Source organism: Phalacrocorax carbo, chromosome 5 (assembly GCF_963921805.1).
Source record: "Phalacrocorax carbo chromosome 5, bPhaCar2.1, whole genome shotgun sequence".
In the NCBI taxonomy this organism is placed as follows: domain Eukaryota; kingdom Metazoa; phylum Chordata; class Aves; order Suliformes; family Phalacrocoracidae; genus Phalacrocorax; species Phalacrocorax carbo.
In genome coordinates this window covers 45,755,400-45,773,624 of record NC_087517.1, presented here as the reverse complement: position 1 = coordinate 45,773,624, position 18,225 = coordinate 45,755,400, and the positions used below count along the sequence as shown (strand labels likewise).

General features: G+C 46.9%; 1 protein-coding gene across 4 annotated transcripts in view; it reads left to right on the top strand.

Moving 5' to 3' along the window:
* The first annotated feature begins 4,603 nt into the window (after nt 1-4,603).
* PRDM11 (PR/SET domain 11) overlaps nt 4,604-18,225 on the top strand; it is a 65,200-nt gene continuing 51,578 nt past the window's right edge. The window contains exon 1 of one of the 4 annotated variants that reach the window (XM_064452273.1): nt 4,604-4,794. The gene's annotated coding sequence lies outside the window, so the exon portion shown is untranslated. Of the gene's footprint in view, nt 4,795-5,034; nt 5,294-18,225 lie in introns of those variants that run through there. The other 3 variants (XM_064452275.1, XM_064452280.1, XM_064452274.1) reach the window with 3 other exon arrangements.

Below are 18,225 nucleotides of genomic sequence, written 5' to 3'. Positions count from 1 at the left end.
GTGGACCCCATGCTGCCAGAGGCAGTTCAGGCAACAATATTTTAAAAGGGATGTTGAAAAACTGAGCAGGGTTCACGGGAAAGCAGTATAAGGACTAGCAAAAAAATATCTTTAGTTGAGAGGTTTAAAGAGATCGGTTTGTTAACTCACCCAGAATGAAATATTTTGAGTTGACTAGACTACAGCATAGATGTATCTTCCCAAAAAGAAAATATCAAGAACTTATCGAAGTATACGGAAAAGCATAAAAAGAGCCAGTTGCTAGGTGGATGCAGCCAAATTCATACAGAGAATTCAAGCCCACATTCAGAATGAGAAGGGTGAGGACAAAGGGAAAGAGAAATTATTTATCTCTTGACTTCTTCAGATCAGAACTCTGTGTCTTAAAGACATCTTTATAGTTAAGCACAAGTTTTTTGGCTCAAGACAGGGTAGCTGCTTGTGATATACAGAAGTGCGCATTCCTACGGACTGCCAAAACATGTGACTGATGCCTAGAAACAAACCACTAAGTTTTGAAGTGCTTGTGAGCGGAGACATTCCTCACTCTCCCGTGTTTGGGCTAGCTACAGAGAGACTATTTCATATGGAAAAGCAGTTCTGATTATTCATTAAAAAAACACCAGTGCAGATTCTCAAACCCCAGTGTTCGAAAAAGGCACTATTTGTATGTGGCTCATCTTGTCTGTAAGATTTCAGGACTGCTCTTGGGCAGGTAATCTAATCTTTGGGTTTCTGGCTACAGTTTGAGTGCTAATTCCCGCTGCCGTCCCTGCAGCCTGAGACATGGACACCAATCTGGGTAAAAGGCAATCCACATGCATGCACCAATGCTACAGTAACTAAGCAGCTTTCTTCTTTTTTTTGTGGATTATTCTCAACCCAGTTCAGCTCTCTCCTCCAGTTCACAGCCTGCAAACAGCCTTCTCAGCACTGCCAGGGATGGGCAGCCATGGCAGCACCATCCACCACAGAGCAGGAAACCCCAAAGCCAGCACTGCTGGGGACACAGATGCTGAGGCTGATCTGGTGGCTCACTGTTGTCATTGAAGAGGTCTGGATGTCCTCCTTTCCCCCCACAGCACAGTCCCACCACCTCCTTTTACTGGTGTTGGCAACTATCTGGCTAATTCTCTGCTCAGCTCTGAGCCAGCTCAGAGAGGGCAGCAGTAGCAGGCTAGGGGACTGTGCCTGCTGGAGCAGCTCTACCTACCTGCTGCATCACAGCATCTTTATCATCAAACCATACCTCAAATGCTCATATAGCTCTACACTGTTCCCAGGGAGAGCTCCCTGGCTCCATATGCTGATCTAAACCCCAGGAAGGATCATCCCACCCTCCCCACTGTCTCTAACAGTGCCTTTTCTTCCTCTCCTTTTAGCACTGGAGCTGCTGTGGCCAGGGGGTGAGCAGGCTTGGGTTAGCTCCCGAGACAGGCTCAGCAAGTGGTGGCACAACTGCCAGGGCCCAGAGAAGATGGAAAAGGAGAGAAAGTTGCACTCAGAGGTTTCCTGCTTTCCAGTTGAACTCAGCAATGTTTATCTGCCTCCTTGGGGGATGGTTCATTGGGCTTTATCCAGTGACATCCATAAAATTCATGGAGAGCACTGCATCACTAAAGCATTCATATTCTTCTACTGATAACGGTGAAAGACTCGTATAGCACGATGAGGAAAAAGACACAGTGCTGCTAGGTAAAGGTCATTGTCAGTTCTACTGTACAGCAGAAATAAACACACGCTGCAGCTCTTGCACAGTTGTGCACCCTTCAAAGAGCTCTTCCCCCGCACCTCTTTTGGGGCCAGTCCCACCCTGCTACAGTAATTTGTAACTATGGGTTTCTGGCTGAGTTTCCTTTTCAGTCATGTAATTTCCTTTTTCTTTTCTGCTGTGGGACATTTTCAGATTTTCAAAGGGAAAAATCTTGTATTCTGATTCACCATCCAACAACCCATAAATGTGGAAGAAAAATGTCCCTAATTTTGTCGTGGCTTCTTACCAGTGTTTTTAACACAAAAAGCCGGTTATCAGACTTAACAGCCAGTGAACTTCACACTGATCATCAGTGCGATGGTCCTGCAGATTCGCATCTTTTCCATGTGCAGGAAAGGTGTTGTCTGGGTAATGGCAGTAGGATTTTCTTTTTTTGCTTGCAACCGAGCAACCTTTCCTGACGGAAGAGACAGTCCGGCCCCAAGCAACTCATTCCTCAATGTCTGGGAAGCAGACACCAGCCTTTTGGTATTGATGTGGTTATGTAGGATATTGATAATCTTAAACGAGAGAATATTCAGTAACGTGATGGCTGCTGCGCCTGTCACCTTGCAGAAGAACCTAAATGCTTTGCTACCTTTCCTTGGGCACCCCACTGAAGGCAGCCAGGCATCCCCGCAGGAGGCAGCCCCTATCACCCCACCTCCAGCATGGGTCCTGACTTCCCCCCTCTTCACTGTGTTGTGCCTGAGCCACTGGACATTTTTAGGCAATGACATGGTCATTACACAAAATACACACAGTTGCTTCTGCTGCAGGTAACAGAGGTAACCTGCCAACTCCAAGCACCTTGAGCTCTGGAGACCATTTAAGCGCAGTTGTTGACAAGCTGGATTCTGTTTTATCCACTTTTGCACACATTATTTTTTATCCCATTGGCTAAAAGCTCAGTGTCAGTAGAAGCAACCTTTTACCTCTCTGGGAGACTATCCAGCATTTCAGGGAGGAACAGATTTGACAGTCTAACACTGGAAAGTCGACACCTAATTACCTCATTCCTAATTGATGTTGTTGTTTGTGAAGTTTTTTCTGGGACCCTGGCAGAGAGAGGGGAATAGCTGTGGGGCTGAAAGCAAGGAAAAAGTGCTGAAGGACTCATTAAAAAAAAATAAATCCTATGTCTTCTTAATTAATGAGGGGGCAGTTTGCTGAGGAAGGGGGACCCTTTGCAAGCCCCAAAGGTAAGATTTTTGCAGAGAGAGTACAAGTTTGCACTGTCTTCCTTCTATAACTAGTTTCTAGACAGAAAAGACACAAAATCCTTTTCATGGGGATTTTATCGCCCGACTATTAAACATCTAGAGATAACAGGCACACATTAAGACAAGGCAACTCCCTCCCAATAAATTAGCATGCCCCATTTGCAAGGAGACATAATAGCTGTTATTTATATTGTACTTACATGTTTAATTTTCTTTATAAATAAAAGCTTTATGCCTCCCTTTGAGCCGGCTCTTACAGCCTTAGACTACAACAAAACTATTACTCCAAATTAGCACGGCATTCGGCATGCATTTTTATAACTTCCATGATTTTTATTGTGTTTTTTAATTATCTTTTTTTCTCTCAGTTCTTTCATCAATCATATTTACAAGGCCATTGTTGTACTTGCTGCCAGTTTAGTGTTCTCACACATTTCAGCACACAGAAACTGCAAACTAGGGCAGCTCTATTAGGATCTCTAATATTTCTGAGGAGTCTGAAGGTGCTGACAGCATATGGTATGTCTTTCCCAGGCAAGTGCAAGTGCCTTTAAGTCCATCTATCTGCGATTACCGGGAAGGGTAAAATTACACAGCATGCTTACCCTCCGAGTAGAAATCCTCTCCCCAGAGGTTAGAAACAGGGAAGAAACAAAAACTTTTAGAAACAAGAAGCATACCACAGCTGGAGATCTGACAAACAATAGAACAATCATCTGTGCCGCGCTGGCTGCCTTTGCAAAGACAGCTTGTTTTGAACTCGAATTGATTACCTTCCTCGTTGTTTTGCCAGACAAATTATCTTTTGCTGAGTTAAGTGATATATCAAGACCTGATCCAGAAGCCCTGCCACCCCCCAAATTCTCAGTGAGGGCAGCAGAAGCAGATCAAGGATGGCAGAAATTGGGCTTCTATTTCACTCGGGCAACATTCTTTTTTACCTTGTGCCCTCACTGATTTTTCTCCACTCCGCACCATCCTTCTATAGTAGGCACCTCAGGGGGTGGAGGATATTAGGAAACAATTTTATACTTTTGGGACTGCAGGAAAGGGTATTTCTCAGGGCTGCAGAAGAAGGGAAGTAGTTCCAAGCATCCAAGAATGCACATTGTCACCGCAGCCCTGTTTGCATACAAGCCCATCGTGAACTGGAAAATTATGGCTATTTATCCGTCCCTCTCTTTACCCCCTGCTGCGCCTCATTTGGCAAAGCGGCTAAACGGTTTGCATTTTTGAAACCTAACGCTCGCAGATGGTTTTATTTAGAATATGGTTTATTGGTGAGACATGCTTCCTCCGTTTATTAAATTATGCCTGCTTTTTGTCATCCGTCATGTTGCCCGTAATTTCTGCACAAAGCTCGAGGGTAGGGTTTGCTGTTCCTGCTGCTTGTCGGGTGGGGGTTGCTTTTTTTTTTTTTTTTTTTGGGGGGGGGGGGAAGTAATTTGAAACACGAGGGAGCTGCGAGCGCCAGGGAAGCACCCCGCCTCCGCGATTGCTTTTTGCTCGCTGAAGGGGCATGTGGCGGCAAAGCGGCGGCGAGCGGCGGGGTCCCGGTGCGGGGGGGGGGGCCCTCCCTGGCTCTTCCCTCGGGGGATGGCGGAGCCCAGGGTCGCGTTCCCCGGCTGGGGGGGCCGGCCTTGCCGCCGTCTTTCCCCCCAGAGGCGGGCGGGCGGCGGCTCCGAGCTGGGCGCCCGGCTGCTCCGCCGGGCTGAGCTGGGCCGGGTCCCGGGGCTGGTAGCTCCCCCACGCCCAGCCCGGGCGGGCTATGCCCTGAGGAGCCCCCCCTCGAGGGACCGGCGGGCGGCGGAGCAGGAGGTGGGAACAGGGGGCGGTTTGGGTTTGCTGGCCTTTTCTGGTTTTGTGGGTTTTTTTTTCCTCTGCTTTGTGCGGCTGTTGGGTTTAATTTTCTCCCCCCCCCCTTTCCACCCCCGGCGTTCAGAAGTAAGGCGGGAGTGCGGCGTCCCACAGGAGCTCCCCAACGGGCCGAACGGGCCGGCGGCGCCTCCCCCCCGGTTCAGGGGGTCCCCGGGCTCGGCCCCCGAACGCCCCTCTCTTCCGTTCGCCATGTCATTTCCTGTGCTAATAAGATGGTGGTCACGGCCGGGAGGGAGGGAACCGCCGCTGCCGCCTCCTCCGCCAAGCCCGGCCCGACCCCGGGACTTGTCCTCGCCTCGGAATAGGCAGCGGGGCTGGCGGGGAGGGAGGGCGCAGCCAGCTGGGCTCTCCCCGCCGCTCCCCTCCTCGGGCGGAGCGGGGCGCCCCCCCCCCCCGCCCCCAGACACCGAGGCGGGCCCCCTGCGCCCGCAGCGCCGAGGTGAGTCAGCCCCGTTAGTAGCCACGGTGGCCACGAAAATGGCTGCGGAGGGCGGAAGAATCTAGGGCGGGTGAGGGGTGCCTGGGTGAGGGGTGCCCGGGGCGGCGGTGGCGACCGATATCGCCCCCCTCTTCTTCCTCCTCCTCCCCCCCCCCCTCCCCCCCCCCATCCCGGACCCGTAGTCGGACCCGTCTCCGTCGCTCCCGCCCTTCCCCTCACGTGTGTGTCGTCGTACGCCCTCCCTCCCCCCGGCGGCCGTTAGTGGTGCCGGTGAGTGACGTGGCCAGCGGCCAATGGGCGGCGGGGGTGGGCGGGCGCGCGCCACATTGGCACGCGGCAGGGGGGAGGGGGTGTGTGGGTGGCCGCCCATTGCAGTGCCGCAAACGGGGCGATCGTTCGGTGGGGATCGGTTGTTTCGCTGTGGGTTTCCCAGCGCCCCGGGCTTCCCCGCGGCGCCCGGAAATCCGCAGTAGTTGCATCCTGCTAGCAGGTATCACGCCTGCAGCGTCTCCCGGGTCCCTTGCAGAGTGCAACGAAAGAGTTGCCCTTGTACCACTTAGCCAGGATACTTTCTTGACTTGCGTGGAAAAACTTCACTAGATGCATTTTTTTTGTGTGTTTTTCCTTTTTTTTTTTTTTTAAGTTACTGTATTTTTCTGGCTTCTTTGCGAATGCTCCAGAAGAGCATGAATTTTATATATATAACTTTAACCAAATTCCTTTATCTCTTGGCGTATTCCAAAGGGAAAAGGAAGATGCCTCCGGCGCCCTCTTTGCGAATGCTCCAGAAGAGCATGAATTATATATATATAACTTTAACCAAATTCCTTTATCTCTTGGCGTATTCCAAAGGGAAAAGGAAGATGCCTCCAGTGCCCCACTGCAGATACTGGAAAAAAGAAGCCAGGCCATGAGCAAAGCTCTTGGCTCGTTGTTGCTTCCTCTTCTTTCAGTGACTAATGCTTCTCATTAACAGGAGGAGAACTGGCACAACCAGCTTAAAAAAAACCAACCCTGACCATAAGAAAGGGTTGTTTTCCAGCACTGCAGGTGTGCACGGTGTTTTGTTGAGTGGCATAGCAGCCCCAGTCCCAAACATCCAGCAGCCCCCTGGTCCTGCCAGTGAGGTTTGACTCCCCGTGGGACTGGCAGAGTGTGAGCGTGCTGCTTGGGTTGGGCTTCATGTTGCTTGAATTTCCGTTTGTGTGATCAACAAGATTATAAGCAATGAAAGTGGAAAGGGAAATTACACTTTCAGCTTTCTAATGTATTGTGTATAAACCCCACAATAGACACACATCCCTGATGAGGATGGTGCATTTTTTGTTTTCAAGCGCAAGCTGCAGTCAGAAACGAAAGTATTCAGGTGATGTGTATTTGCTTCCTGCAAGGGGTGCATTGAACAGAGGTACTCCTGCTCCAAAAATAATAGCTTAGTATAGGGCTGAACGATGAGGGCTCTGGAATCGTGACGTTTGCAAAGAGTTCAAGCGTCGGGGCTGTTGGTGTGGCAGGTGGAAGGACTGTGTTAACGAAGCTACCGTGCCCCTGTGGTATGGAGTAGCAGGACCAGGCGAAGCTGTTGTTCCCTCCTGCTTGGGGGTCATGTCAAAAACTGCTGCTCCTTCTGGCTGTCTGTGGGCAGCTCCTGTGCTCCCAGCTTGGTGCCAGCTTTGGTGTAGAGCTTGCTGGTTTCAAGAGAGCAGCCTGTTGCTTCTCTAGCATCTTTGGGGGACCATGCATTAAGGACAATGCTTTCCAGGCTGGTTTATGGGGGGTTCTCTCATTCCAAGCCTTAGTGGTCGCTGGTAGCAATTACTTATGATTGTTGACGGTCATACCTGGTTTTAAATAATAAGGACAAAAGCAAGGACTCCTCTGAAATCTTATTTCTGATATACTAAGGCAACATTGGTCTTATTGGGATGGGGTGGATGCCCATTGTTTGCTTGTAATGCTTGCTGGAAAGGGATGGAACTGCTCAAAATGGGTAGGAGGGGGGTAAGGTTGTGTCCATGAACACTGCAAGAGGAGCCTGAAGTGGGAGGGCTCCTCTGCTGCAGCAGGCTGGCACTGCAATTGGGGGAGCTGCAAGCACTGCAGTGAGTGCAAGTTGCTGCCCTGAGTCAGGAATCGGAGTAAAGTATATGTATTGAGGAGGAGAAAAATTACAAATCGGGACAAGAGGGGTATTTGGTCTTTATGTACAGAGTACCATATACACTTTATCCTTCCGGGTTGGTTTTTGGTTTTGTTTTTTGTTTGTTTGTTTTTTTAAAAAAATATTTTTCCCCTTTTGTAACTTGTGTCTCATACTGGTTAATTCGCAAGCAAAGCTTGTGTTTTTTGGAGTTTCCCCCCCCATGTCCATTTATGCAAGAAAAGCGTGTGCTTTTACGTATTTATTTGTTCTTAAAGTTGCTATTAGCAGGGCCTCTTTTGCTATAAATGCTACTAGCCATTTCCAAAGCTCTTAAAATACTGCTTTGGCCATCACAAAAAGCCTGATATTCATGACATTTCAGAGTAGCCAATTTAAAATTGTTATTGCCAATCCAGTGTTGTTGGCATGTGTGTGAAGGTTTGCATGGAGAAACTAAACATAGTCCCAATGGAGAAATGTTTTTGGTTTAGTTTTTTTTGGCAACCAACTAATAATACTGTAGATTAACTGGGGGGCATCCAGAAGGAAGAAAGAAGCTGCTAACACTTGATCTGAAGATACTAAGCTCTGTAGCTGTAAGAAGTAATGGCTCCTGTTCCCATTGGTGTGACGCAGGTGAGAACTTTTGATGCTTACTTTGCATTGGGAACATGTAGCTGAGACTTATGAACAACTGGTTTTCCTAAGAAAGCCAAAACAGGCAAATATTGCTGCCTTTTTTTTTTTTTTTTCCCCTCCTCAGTTTGGATTGCAGCTTTTTGCCGTTTTAGGAAATCTGGAGTCAGTTGGACACACATCTGGGTGGGCTTGACACATCCTCTTGCATCAGTGTTAAGTTCTCTCATCGGGGCTCTCACCTGAGCGTAGCCCAGGGCTGAGACTGCTTAGGGCACAGGCGTAGCCAATGGCAGAATTCCTTGTGGCCTGCCACTGAGCAGCACCACCACAGGATGCTATTTTTCCTGCTCTGCATCTTGTCATGTTTGTCGCATGTTTCATCGCGAGCACTTCTGTATGGCGCTCCTGCCAGAAGCTCTGTCATACAGGGTGAGATTTCTTGGATCAGAGCACCTGTACAGCTGCGGACAGTTTTAGTGCCTGCTTTTGCACCAACCTTTCTATAGTAGTGGAGTAAAGAGGGCTTTAATTTCACAGGCTGTTACATTTTTCCTGTGACCTCTTCTCTGCTATCGAAGGTGTTTTTAAACAAAGCCTCTAGAGCAGTGGTCCTTCTAAAGCTACATAGTGAAATCTTATTTTTCAGGAATCCCTGATAGTTAAACTTGCCCATGCAAGGGGATTTCGGTAGCAAGCCCAACCTCCTGAAGAAAATGCAGAGAGGACAAGGTGAGAGACTTGCATCGCCATGTGTGGCATCTTTAGAAAGAAGGTGAGGGAAAAGTGCTTCAGAAAGGGAGGAAGCTTGTAGGTAAGAGAAGCCAAAGAAAGAAAACACAGAGCAGGCCTGTAGCTTCTTTGGAAGGTGGGAGCAGCCAAGGTGGTTGGTGAAGAAACCTGGTGATGAGGGCAACACAAGCATCCCATGTTAGGGAAGTTTTTCTTTAACATACCTACTGCATGATAGGCACCACTTTACTAATAGAAAAGACCAGGAGGATTGAGAGCAAGGAGGGAAAAAAGCAGAGGTGAAGGAGGTAAATTTTGACTTGACACCTAGACTCATGCTTATAATATGGGCTTTTAGAGGTCTCATCACTGCCCTTACCATTTAGGCTTTGGACTTCAGCTAGAGTCAGTGAAGGTGGTACTAGTGCTGGTGTTTTGCCCTTTTCCATCCCAAACTCTGCACATAGTTGCAAGAACCCGTGTTTCTGCTGAGACAGACAAGCAATTAAAAATGTTGACACTTAAAGCTTTGCTATAGTGCTTACTGGTCATTGGTCCATTTTTGCGAGTGGGATAGCTAGTATCCTTGACAGTTGTTGTTCAAAGGCCTTGTCTCTCTTGCAAGGCAAGGAGGCAGCACTCTGCTGTTTCAGATTCGGAGTGGTTTCTGTGCAGTCAGAAGGTAAAAACATTACACGTACAATTTAAGGTTTAAGCTGCAGAAACTGGCAGCCTCCAAAGACAGATCAGTAATGCATACTGCAGAAGACCGTTTCAGTGCAGTCCTTTGCTCATGGACAGCCATCAATAAGAGGCCCATCAGAAGGGTATTGTAGGCAAAGTTGTCCAATTTGAGAACACTCTGATAAATGGCTTCATCTCTCTGCCCCCTTTCCTCTCTTCTCCTTAGGCTTTGGCTTTTCAGCAAGACTAGTTTTGCTTTGAATGTAGTGACTTGTCCTGGAGGAGGGACTGCCATTCCAAAATAAGTGCTGGTGTCGAGCCTTGTCAGGGCCAGCATTCCCAGTGACTGAGCCAGGCTGCCTGTGCTGCAGTCAGCTGAGGGCTGGGTTTTGCTGGTGGAGGCTTGACCGTGGGTACTGGGGGTGATGGTGAGAGTGCATGGGAGGCGACGTGGGGGAGTATCTTTTGTGGCAGCTCTAGAATTGCTTTAATTAGCTACACCTGAGAGCCAGTGGTGCTCCGGCCTTGCACAGTGCTGGGTGGTGGGGGGAGCTGATGCACTGAGCGTCCTTTGCCAGTCCCCAAGCCAGGTTATCGCTGTGTGCTGGGGAGCACTGGCTCCAGGCTCCTGAGTGCAGATCTGGGTGCTGTGGGCACGCAGCTCCTGTGGCTGCCTGTGAATGCCCTTTCAGAGTATTTTGGAGTATTGAAGGCTGGTAATTGGAACTGATGTTGGTCAGGGACATCAGCTGTTTCCAGGCTGATAACGAACGTGAATTATTGTCCAGTACATTCCTTTTCAGTACAATGAAGCTTTATTTTGAAAATTATCATATAAGCAGTGTCATGCTGAGTGGAGTTAAATGTGGTCCTTCAACTGCAGACTCAAACAGCTGAGCAGGCTAAGTGTACATAGCATCTTCCTCGAAAGACGCCATAAGTTTGGCTGGGATTACCTTTCTACTCCTAGCATGCTCCTCTTTACACGTTTCATTTGGATAAATCTTGACTTCCTCATGTCTCTGTATATTGGGGGATTTTGCTGTTTGCTTGGTTTTTTAAAAAAATTTCTTTAGTTCTGAGCCTGCTGGAGTACTTCATGTGGTCTCTTTAAATTGGAGACCTTTTGCCTGGAAAGACTAATGCAAATGTTAAATACACCACGGTTTGCAGAGTCCCGTCCTTTTATCCCTTCAAAGGAAATCAATGAAAACACTTGGAAACTGACTGAAGGAAAAATCGATATTGATGACACACGAACATACTTTTGTGGACAATAAAATACATTCTAGAGTTGTCATGAGTACATACCTAGGCATGTAGATTATCTTTTTTGAGCTCAAATGGGATCAATTAGCTCTTGAAGAATAGAAGCTTTTTAATTAGTGAATTTCTCTTCCCTTCATGACTGGGAAGGGAGCTGTCTTACATACGGTATGAGTGTAAGTTGCTTTGTTCCTTGAGAAATTTTTCCTAAATCACATAGTAAGTGACCACTGGATGGGTATGGTGGTACCTGACCCTCAGTGCAGAATCCCACCAGCTAACTCTACATTGCTGTTGCAAAGGCAGTACTTCCAGACAGGTGGATCAACTTACTACACCTCCTGGATGTCTTGAGAGCTAGCAGCCACTAAATCACATGCTAACATATCCTCTTTAGGTCTGAAGGACTAGTGGTTGGGTGGGTTTTTTTAACTAGGTCTCTTTCTGTAGTCAGTTGTTGAAATGCTGCTTTTGAACTCCCTTGGAGGAGTTGGTGAACTTTTGTAGTCCCTAGGTGACTTACATATGTGAAGTCCCTGTGATGTCCTCCCTCTTCTTTTTGTACTGGAATTGAATGGGTTCTTGGGCTCTCTCCATGCTTCTAGTAATGAGCATTTTTAAAACATCCACAGCATAGAGGACCACGTATTTCTGTACAATCCAGTACCTTTATGTAGAAGACACATTTGAGGAGCAGGAGGCTGAAGGAATGGACCAGAAGTGCTTGGCCCCTGCTGGAAGGTTGTTGTTTTTTTTTTTCAGTTAGCTGTATTAGGATATACAAGGTCTAAACATACCTCTCTCTGTATGGAAGGCAATGTGCAGATCAAATGGTGGTGGTGGTGAATTCAGCACATGGATATCTGATTTCTTGGCAGATCTGACACTGGGACTGCTGCCTGCCCCAAGGAAAAGGGGGTCAGTGTGATCCATGCCTAGCCAGTACTTATCCAAGTGGTGTAACATGAGCCCCGAACCTGTAGACAGATTTACCAGCCCTGAATAATGTCTGCTGTACTGTGAGATCTTATCTCCCTAATGGCCTGCAAGAGGGTACAAATGAGGAGAAATAAATATGGTTCTTGCTTTTGCTTCCTCTGCATTTTGTAGAACAGTTGATTTGTTCTCGATCTGGCTGGTATGTTCATTAGTGCTTTTAAAGGACTGAGCTAGTTTATTAGACTTTTAGGAACAAATGAAAATATAATTTGCTCCTACCTTCTTGTCCCCTCCCTCCCTCTCCCCCCAATATTCTTTCCCTTTTTGCTGAACAAGTAAGAAAGGAGTCGCTTGCTGTGTCCTGAAGCCCAAGTTAGAGTCAAACCACTGTTACAAACATAGAGGAACCATCATGTAACGTCCTTCAACAGAAATGAACAGGCACCAACTGGAGAAATTGTACAAAAGCAGGATTTAATCTTTATTTTGTGTCTGTACCTATAGGTCCCAACTGAATGAGGATCCCCCTGCAGCTGAGACTGCCTGCCTAGAGGTGTTGGTGCTGCAGAGGCTTTACAATTTGACTGTAGATTCCTGAAGCTTTTGAGTTAGGTGGCGGGAAGGGGTATTGCTCAATACCAAGTGCCTACTGGAAGTGCAGAGATCTCTAGGAGAGGTGGGGGTTTCTCATCTGCCTTTGGGGTAAAGAGCTTTGGGTTGCGATTTGTAAGTAATACCAGCTTCTCAAGAAACTTGCTGTCCTGTGTCTGTATCAAGGGTGAAACTGTGTCTTGTGGTTCATGCTTTTTACGTGACAGAATTTAAGGGTAGTCTTGCAAAAATCACCAATGTGTGTAAAGGCAGACCAGCACTCATTTGTCGCTGTTGAACACGTTGTTGGCTTTGTGCAGGAAAAGGGCACTCTGGTGAAATCCACTGATCTTTCTGACTTAGTGGGGCAGTTTGAATTACATGCATAGCTTGGCCATGGCTTACAGATGTGTGTGCAAACCTGTCCATCCTGTCAGTCCATCTCTCTAACACCAGTGGAAAAAAAGACAGAGTACTTCAGGTAATCTTTTGTTTTGTTTAAAAAAAAAAAAAAAAAAAAAAAAGAGAAAAAGCTGGAACTTCTAGAGAAGTGTTGAGTGAAAGGCTGTCTCGTTAAAAGATGGATGTGCTCTCCAGAGGGGCTAATTTAGACACTAACAAAATATATGTGGAGCTGATTGCTGGCCGGGTGCCAGCCACTGAAGGGCACCGGAGGCTGAAATGCCAGGCAGCACTGGTAGTGCTGGCACTTCAGCCCATGATGGTTGGGTTGCATGAATTATCTCTCTGCCTTCCAGCTAATTTTATCCTGTTGGTTTTTCATGAATCATTTCCCATTTCTGTGGGTAAGAAATGAAAGTGGAAGTTTGCTAGCCAGGATAGCCACATCTGCTATTTAGAAAGTAGCATCTGGGGTTTGCTTCCTGCCCACCCCTACGCCTTCCCTTTCCCTTTTTACCTCCGTTGATGTTCAGATACATGAATCAATGGTGTCACTCACCCACAGAAATTTTTAGGCTGGCCAGCCTGTACAATGCAGGGGTCCTCTGGATGCATGTGAGCTCGTGGTGGGAGGCTGGGCGACATTGGCAGTGGGTGGCAGGCAGGTGCTGAGCGCTAAGTGGCAGGGTCCCAGGCTCATAGCAAGGCTGGCAGGACTTGACCGGGGTGTGTTGAATATTCTGTGCATGCTGTGTAAAACATTAAAAGCACTCCAGTATCTTTCCCTCTCCCAGCACAGCAGAAGAGCAGGAGCACTGTGGTAGCCCAGCCTGCTGCATGCACTTCCTCACTCCAGCCTTTTTATCTGACCACGGATGGGAGCAGAAGGTCATGTAGGCAGTAAATTCACATCTCTGCTTTTTATAAAAGCATCTAAGTGGTAAAAAACTTAACTTTTCCAGACCCAAACATAGCTTCTCTTTGTTGAGTTGCATGCTCTTGATTGTCGTTGAAGCTTCCACCTGGGCCAGCAGCAAGGAAAGGATAAGCTGCCTATCCAAAAGCTGAGCCCTAGAAGAAGGGATCCAGGGACCCACATAGCAGTTGTGTAGCACAGATCCTGTGGGTAAGCAAAGTTTTGCTGACGGCTGCACTTAGGAAAAAACACATTCCCTTGAAACAAAGTGAGCACTAGGTAAATGAGAGGAGGTCTTTAGCTCGCTGATGTTCATTTTTAATTAGTCTTGGTGGATCACAGCAAATCCAGGAGCCTGGAAGAGTGATTGCTTTGGGGCCATTCTGAAAATGGCCAAGTGGATGGCCTGGGAAGTTATAGGTTGGGTAGCATGACACCAATCCTGGGTAAATATAAAGCAGGTCATGCTTGAAACTTGATGTTATGGAAGGTGTCCTGTACTTCTCAAATGGGTTTGATTTTGTTCTTTGAGAAGCTTACCGTTGGCTTAAAGAAAGATCTGTAGATGTGATATACTTGGGTATAGAAGGCAGTTAACTCAGTGCACAAGAACCCAATTTATATCTAATACCAAAGAATATCAAGAAAATATGAGTGACTTAGGAAGTGAATGTGGTGATTAATAGAGGGTCAGCATGCAATAAATAAACTGAAGCGTCAGTATGAACAGTAAGGAGAATGAAGGATACTCTAAGCTAAAGGACAGTATTAGCACACTAATGAATCTGGATTAACTTTAAGTTGAACATAGAAGATGGTTTTTCAGCATCAAAAGATCAAGGCTCTGGCATTGCTGCCTTAGATGAGGGGAGCTATAATCCAGCTATTTTAAGCTAGAGTTTGATAATTTGGCAGAAGAGTCTCTGCAACATGATATGTGGAGACTGTGTTTTCAAAGAAGTAGACTTGATGACTCTTCCCTTCAAATGAGGGGAAGGGAGAAGTCAATGCTGCCTGACACTTACTCAGTGATGCAGAAGAAAGCATGTCTCTAAACTGGCAAAATGTGTAGATGAAACAAGTTTGGTGAACTACAGGTATTGATAGGGGCAGGATGGAGTAATGCAGTTTGTTTAATAAACGAACCCATTGAAACAACATTGTTTTCATTCAGACAAGCAGAGAGTTATGAACCTGGAAAGACATGTCCTTAATGTGATCTGCAAAGGGGGCCTGGGTCCCGACCAGTCCCATGTGAGAACATGAGGGTCGGAATGGACAGGCAACTATGGGGAGCTTTCTCTGTCTGGTCCTTGCTGGAAAAGATGGCTGTGATTTTGGACACACAAACAGGGAGGTAATGAATCAGGGTGATGAGGTAGTTTCACCATCTCTAACCCTTATATTTACTCCAGACGCAGTTTTGTACCAGTGTGGCTTTCTGGTGCCAGCATCTTAAAATAACGTAGAGAAAATTGGAAGAATTACACAGAATGATCAAAATTGTTGGAAAGCTGAGAAGGTACTGCATGGGTGCATACCCAGGGGTCTGCTATGTATGTGTTTTTACTCAGTGCTTATCACTATTGCTATCCAAACACCTTTCATTAGTGCCTTAAGGAACAAGGCTTACATCTTCTCCTTGGTTGTAGTCTTATTCTGTCCTTGGGGAGAAAAACGGTAGTGGAATAGGATCTTGTTTTAGTACTGGGGTTTTGTGCCGGTTTGTTTTATCTTTAAAACTGTAGGTATATATATTGAAGAAGCCAAAGGCAAAGAAGTGCAACTGGCAGATCAGACCAAAGATGGTGAGGTTTGTTACAGCTATTAACCTGGGAAGCGATTCTTTCCATTTGCTCAAAGCAGCGTCCCAACATGCCGGGTATTTCAGCTTTTCCCACAGGGTTGCAGGGCTTTTTGAAAGAACTGCTGACTGATGCCCAGAACTAGAGAGATTCACATATAACTTGTCCATGATGGGGATTGGCAGTTGAAATAAACTGCTGGTGAAGTGTTGGCTTCTTCTACCCTGGCTAGATTCAGATGAAGATTTTGCCCTGTTTGTCGGCTAAAGGTAAGGGCATGTGAAGTGCAGGGGATCTGGTTGACCTAATTCTCCATTCCACCCTTATGCTGTGAATCTGTGAGACCAATGCAGAGAGCTGAATACAGCAAAAATGAGAAATTTCTGGTTCAAGGGAATTATTTTTAACGTATTTTAAAAATGCAAGTCACTTGCTTATTCTTTCAGCTGTAGTGAGTAGCTGCCATGGCTCCATGGCATGCCGCACTGTTTCAGAGGCTTAGGCTTCACAGGAGCTTTATGTTGTCAGCATCCCGCTGTATTAAGTCGTTATTCAACACTCAATGTAGAGAAGTTGCACCAAATAATACCCAGGCTGCAGAGGCTTGTGCTGATCCATGACACTAGCTTCCTACTCTGACATCAACAAAGGGCAAATGCTCCGAACTGACCATAACACAGAATTTTGTGTCAAATCCTGTATAAAGTCAGCAGCATTTTGTACCTTCACTAGAAGCCACCATAAGACAAACTTAAGACTAGTTCAGGGATTATTTCAGAGGTTCTTTTCCTTCCTCCCCCTCTGAAATGCATCTGTCATAAAGTAGATCATGGCAGCTTTTAATGGCATGTTTTGCCAATGAACCATGTAGGAGTTGACAGTGTGAACACATCTTGCATCCCCTTGAAATGACAGGAGGAGTTCCAGGTCGGCAAATGGGAATTTCCCTGTCCCTGGCCTGTCTGCAGTTGGGATGACAGTGGGAACTTGGTGTCGTGGCACCCCAATGCCATTTATTGTGTCAGTTGCTGGTCTTGAGCAAGTTGTTGAAACCAATGGGAACTCTTGGCCCTCCCTGTTGTAAAACAAGTTTAAGTCTCGTGGTTTTGAAGCTTGCTCTCTAAGCTTCTTCAGAAAGCTGCAGCAAAACTGGTGGTGCTTCCAGGTATCTTTCTTGTTGTCCTGAAATTCTTCAGTGTTTTGAGAATTTGAAACTGAAGTAAAATATTTTATCATCTCTTCTGGTGTATTTATGGCTACTGACTGTAGTGGAGTAATTGGCAATGATTTAAACAAGTCCTAGTTGCAGCCCATGTTGCTCAAATCCTGCATCGTCCATGCCCTATAATTTTCACTGATTTTTAATTCTTGACTGCCCCAGCCTGTCTCCAGCTGTGCAGGCTGCATTCAGCTCTGCTCTGCAGTTGTTGGGGAAGAGCCCTGGCCTTGGATCAAGCTGGGAGGCAGGTCATCAGGTTTTGCCCTGTTGCCAGCCTTCACCGTGCTGGGATGCTGCTCTGCTGCACCGCCGGGTGGGGGACAGCTTCGCCCATAGGAATCCTGTACTTTGGGGGGGAAAGTTAAGCCAGTGCTGTGGCAACTGTCAAGGTGAAAGTAATTTTTGCTTTCACCTAACTGGAGCATGGGGTTAGTGTCTGTCTGTGGACAGTGGTCCTCCTCTGAGCAAACTGGTTCTCCCTCTTATTTTGTGGGATCTGCTGGTATTTGCACTGGTTGCGAGCATGAGCTGTGTAGCCAGATGGTACTTCATAAAGTGACCTGAAATGGTTGGCATGGCTGAGGGCTGTGGTAAGTGAATTCACCTTGGGGAAAACAGTTAGCTGGGTCTTTTGTGTCTGTTTAGGGAAGAACTTGGAACTTTGAATACTGTGCTTTATTCCCCATTCTCAACTCATCAGTAGCTGACTGTTCTGGATTACTATTTCTGGCAATAATATGCAACTGTACAAAAAGCATATGAATTCAAGTCTATCTTTCACCATGGGCCTGCACTTTAAAACTAAAATGGGGTATAAGCTACACAAGATCTTTCTTAAGAGGGGATGATATCCAGAAGGCTGGCAGTGAGAAACTGAGTGAAGGAGCTGTGTGCTGAGGACGGGATGGATTCCTATATGGCTGTTTCACATGCAAGAATGTCCCAATCTGGGAAACGTGCCAGTAAAATGTAAAATTGAAGCTCTGTTCTGGAGGCTGATCTACGCAGATAAGAGTCTGTGGCTGTTAACTAATAACTACAAGAGGGGCAGTGATAAAGGTGGCATACCTGAGGACAGGAATTCACAGGTTTATTCATGCTTAACTCCATTTGGACATTTTTTTCCCCACATTAGAGATTAACAGCTCAGATGTTCTTGTGTTTTCTACTTCCCTGGTTGTGAGCAACATGGTAAAGCCACTGGAGATCTTACTGTGTGTCATGCAGAAACATGGCAGGTGCTTGCCTACTTTGTAAAGAAAATGGGAGAGGTTATGTGACACTGCCTGTGAACCTGGGGATGCCTCTTGGGATTTGTTGCAGTCAGGCTGGTGTTCTGGGCCTGCCGAGGGGCATTGTGCCTCATACCACAACTGGCTTTGCTGTACAAAAGACTTGATGTTGTGTGCAAACAGCACCTGGATCTTCACAGCATCCGTCTCACCTGGGGATTGTCCTCTATGACATGCTGCTAGGACTTTGGAGTAGGCTGTGTACACACTGACACTGGGAGGACTGGCTGTCCTGGTGGCTGCAGGGACACACACACTGGAGGCCAGGCACCCCATGGGAATACCTTCAGCAGTAACCGAGGAGCCT